Below are 5000 nucleotides of genomic sequence, written 5' to 3' on the forward strand. Positions count from 1 at the left end.
GTCTCGAACGTTAACACACGAAGTAACTACTGCTTGGAGTAATGTGCACTCTGAAGTAGTGGTGACTTTGAAAGTGAGGCGCCTCCTATCCGTATCTCGACAGTGAAGTTGAAGTACAGCTGGAGTAGATCCATTGAGTCCAGACATCACCTCAGCCACCCAAAGTAACACACAGCGCTACTTCAGAGTGTGACTCCACCCATTAGCTAAACTTGTAGTACATATTTGACCACAAATGTGTCAATATCTTTTAATCCTGTGGTGCAAAAGCGATGAAAATCAATCGACATGCACACAAAGTGATGATACAGCTGCGAGAGTGTTCAGAACACAAATTCACGTCATGTCATTTGTTTGTGAAATAAAAACGTCATATCCTTGGAATCTGATGAATCCCACACTAATAATATACTTTTAGCTGTATACCGATTGAATTGCGTCTCATTTCGATGTGTAATTTGTGAAATATTTAGATAAGAAAGTATTGGTTACTCCCGGAAATGCACTGGCTTACGTGTCAAGTTCTTAAATGGTTTTGGCGCGAATTTCATTTCATAGCCTAGGGGTATTTACGCTTGCCTATCAATGGGAAGACGCGAGCCACGCGGGTTCGAAACCAGTGTGCAGCATGTTGACAACAACTCGTGAAATCGTGTTTTGGACCCTACAGTGTAACACATTTTACCTTGGCTGCACGTGTGTGTTGGTAATGCACAACATAAATTATCTATTTCTGTCAGATATTTCCAAAATTATCCACTAGGCTATGTAATGAATTCCGCGCGAAAATTTCTTAGGCATATGACACTTCAACGGACGATTTTCTGGGAGTAACCACAACTTTATTGTCCAAATATTTTACAAATTACACCTCGGAATGAAACGAAATCCAATCGATATGCAGATAATACTGCATTATTGGTGCGGAGGGTGTCAGATTGTAATGCCACGGCCGTGTTTTTTCACAAAGAAATTACAAGGTGTGTTGTGGAGGAAACAGCGGAGTCACGTTGTCGTGACATCCAATCAAATGTGCTGGTGGTGGTTGTACACTATTGCCAGAGATACTGTTGCTAAGGGGAGATGGAACACTCGGCGGCCATATTGGCTACGCCTCCGGGATGCTATTTCAGATTAGTAAGACTTTCGTGAATGGGGAGTTAACGGGGAAATCAAAAGTAGGACAACTTATCGATACAGAACTCACGGGGTTGGAATCGCCATGAAAAACGAATTAAAACAGCTGTCTTAGAATGACCGTATGTATGACTGTAACACCGTAAAACACGTTTTTTCTCAAGCTTAATTTTGAACTGCGCATGTGCAAGACTTCACGACATGACGTTCTGCTTTCCAGTCTGTTGGTTGTCTCCTAGATACCATCTCTGCCGGGACTCCACTCAAGACCCATCCACATCTCCTCCATCGGATGACAGACATCGCTTCCGAGACAGCACACTTATGTCTTGCCAACGTCGCAAGATGTAAAATACATCGGCAAGACGTCTATAGAAGAACGTTTGCTCATCGGCAAGACGTTGGGCAGACGTGCGGCGTCAGATGGAACGCCTGTTTTACCAATGCATTGGCTATCTCGACGTCTCCCAGCATCTGGCCGATGAGCTGCCGCTATTTCAAAGACATCTTGCCGATGCATTTATTTACATGCATCTCGCCGACGTTTAGCCGCTTTATATCCACCCATGAGCCAACATTTACCCGATTTAATTACGACCTACTGGACGTACCCCATCTGCGCGAGGAAAGCATCCTGACGTCTCGAGGAACAGCTGATTTTAGGTTGCAGTTATGAACCTAGCATACTAGAAAATCAGCTCTTTCCATAAACAAAAAAGACGTCTGAATGTTCTCACCATTGCAGTGGAATTCCGCATTAGCCTATGTGAGGTCTTCCTGATCAGTGCTTCACCCATATGCCTCACCAATGAAAATACAAGAAATCAGAGACGTTTTTCCATTTATTTTTTTCCACAATTAAGCAAAATGTCCATCGTTGAATCATTCCTGCAGGAGAAAAAAAAATCTGTGAACATGGGCCGGATGTGAAAATCACCCTTTACATAACATACCCTACAGTTTAGGCTATGACTTTGACATGTCAAAAGTTTACAACTATTTATTTAAACAGTTTTGTAAGCAGGATTTCACCATCTACTGTATGTAGACTAAGTCCTGCCTGTGGATGAAAAGTCTATCATCTATATTGACCCATTTAATTTAAAAGTGTACTCGCTGTGGTATTTTTTATACAGTCATGGATAAGTGGGGCAGTCATTGGTAAGCGGTTAGGGTGTCCTGTAGCCCAGGGCTGAACAACCCAAAGGTTGCTGGTTCATCTCCCAGCCCGCCAGGTTGGTGGAGGGAGTAATTAACCAGTGCTCTCTCCTCCATCCTCCATGACTGAGGTACCCCAAGCATGGTACCTTCCCGCCACACTGCAACATACTGCTCCCTTGGGATGCCAATGTAGGCTGCACCCTTGCACAGGTGAGGCATAAAATGCAATTTCGTTGTGTGCAGTGTATACTTGTGTGCTGTGTCACAATGGCAAAGGTGGGCTTTCACTTATATACACCTAGAGATTTTTCCCCCTGAGTCCAATGTTTTTAAACAGTTGAAACATGAACATTTCCAGTCAATATTTACAATGGAATAGCAGACCTCTGTGTCATATTCCCAAGGAATGGTAGCATCGCATCTGCTGTGCTGTGCTGAGTCAAAGTCATTCATAAGCCTACTGGTTGTGTTTTCCCTGCCCATTCACTACTTTGATGGCCTGCAATTTATGCAGATGTGTTCTACAACTTTTTGATGAAACTTACATTTTACATTTGATACCACAAACTAGGCTTACTTGTTGTGCTGTGTGGATTTTGTTGAGCAGGGATCTCACTTACCAATCAGCATGTTTTCCTCTTGTTACCAGCATCAGTCTGAACCTGGCTGGACACCTGTGCACTTAACCATATGTGAACTCTGAGGGCAAGTGTAGAAGCCTGGCAAATAAAGACAGGAATAAGTCGGTCTCAGTATCACTGCGCAACTACATTCACAATGTAATATGTTGGTTTAGTTGATTTCTGCCCATCACAATTTAATATTATGGTTTACATTTAGGCATACAACTTTCACAATGCCATATTAGTTACATTTAGCTAGCTAGTGTCCTATTTGGTAAGGACATGTACAAGTGATGTAGGCTGTACAGCAGGGGTGGGCAACTTTCATTATAAGGTGGGCCAACATTTTTAATTACCACAATCGGTGGGCCACATCACCACGCACTTGAGAGAATTTACAAAAGGATACTTCACTTTTTCTTTTTTTATACCTGAATGCTTACACTATTGATTTATAGCGGGTTAAAAACTGTCCTTTTTCTTTTTTTAAAAAGTGAGAAGTTGGGCTGCATGTGGCGCCCGAGCCTCCAGTTGCCCATCCCTGCTGTACAGTATCCTAACAGAAAGGCTCTCATAGTATTTCAAATAATGGTCTATATAAAAACTGGTTATAATAGGTACAGTGCAGCATAAACAGGGTTGAGGGGGTGGTTTCTTTTATTTCGTTGTACCTACCGAGTAGTTTAGCCAATGTCTGTGTGACACGTTCATGCTGCCACCTCCACAGCATCCTCTTCACAACCGCAGGGGCAAAACACCTGAAAACATAATAAGGTTTTTTCAGTCCAAGATATAGACTAGAAAATGAGTGACAGCATCACAATCAGTTTGTATGCAAGTGTAGTGGACCCCCCATTTTTGTCTTTTTGTTATTCCCTTATTATTCCCTTATTCTCATTCCCTGTCTTTTTGTTGTCCTGTCAGAAGTTGTCTTTTAGTTTAATTATGCTGTTGCACGTTTTCGCCAATAGATGGCATCATAGGACCAGCAATGAGTGCAGAGACTCTCTCTGGTGCAGTAGCCAGTGACTTCGGCCACATAAGAACGAAATGTGGAAGTGACAGGCTTTGTTATGATACAAAAGGCAGCGGTGTCAGCTGTACAGTTATGCTGAGGAAAATGTAAATAAACAACGAACTCAGCGAAACTCTACACACTTGAGGACCTTATTCATTAAGTGTGCAACATAAGCATTCACGCAATAATGCCACAGGTCACATTTCAGTTTATAAGCAAGATTACGATATGCACTGTGCTCGAAACAAGCACAGGACAAAACTGTGAGTAGCTCTATGTAAACAATAGCAGGCACGATAGTTGAAATATGCTACAGTGCGGTTCGTGTGGAGGATGGACATTTCAAAGACTGAGGCAACCTGACACACGAAAACACTTTGCCGTGTAACATTAGCCAATCTTTATTTTCAGATGTGACTTCCGATTATTATTTAAAACACGACTACCTGTCAGTCACCTTAATGAAATTGTTAGCCAATGAATGGTTGGTGCAATTTCGATCCCACATCTTCAAGAATAATGAATGCAGGCAGCCAACTAAAATAGTCAGTAGGCACAGTTTGTAACTCATCGGATTTTTTAAATCTCACTTCAGGAGAAGTGGGTGGACTGCGTACCCCCGCGTACCATGCCCACTACACCCCTGACAACAAGCTAGTTCTAGCCAGAAGTTCTAGCCAAAGCAAGATGCACAAGCAACGTCAGATTACACAGACTGACAATATATCTGCCAAGACATTGAACGATTAAAGCAGCCTAGAATCAAACGCTTTTGTAAAGTCGAGCTCATGTTGGAAAACTTTGTCAGGTGAGGTGAAGTAGTTTTAGCATACAGTAGTAGACCTACCTACGGATGTCATGGAGTCTGAAACACCACATTATTAACACACAGGACAAAAAAACAAATGTGGAAGCGGAGGATAAACTAATATACGTGCCAACATTGACATATATTTCCTCCAAATCACGTACCTTTCGTCTGTATGAGGATTCCCAAGACAGTTGTACATCTGGCGGATAGATCCCATTACCTGGTTACGGTACGGTCGGAAAACGGGCCA

General features: G+C 42.4%; 1 long non-coding RNA gene across 1 annotated transcript; it reads right to left on the minus strand.

Annotated features, from left to right (window-relative positions):
* Window positions 1-1969: 1969 nt before the first annotated feature.
* Window positions 1970-4264, minus strand: LOC134460104 (uncharacterized). The gene is made up of 3 exons (XR_010036984.1): window positions 3597-4264; window positions 2919-3017; window positions 1970-2025 (listed from the first exon to the last, which is right to left on the minus strand). It is a non-coding gene; the product is annotated as an uncharacterized LOC134460104 (long non-coding RNA).
* Between the last annotated feature and the right edge of the window lie 736 nt (window positions 4265-5000).

Source organism: Engraulis encrasicolus, chromosome 12 (assembly GCF_034702125.1).
Source record: "Engraulis encrasicolus isolate BLACKSEA-1 chromosome 12, IST_EnEncr_1.0, whole genome shotgun sequence".
NCBI classification, from domain to species: Eukaryota; Metazoa; Chordata; class Actinopteri; order Clupeiformes; family Engraulidae; genus Engraulis; species Engraulis encrasicolus.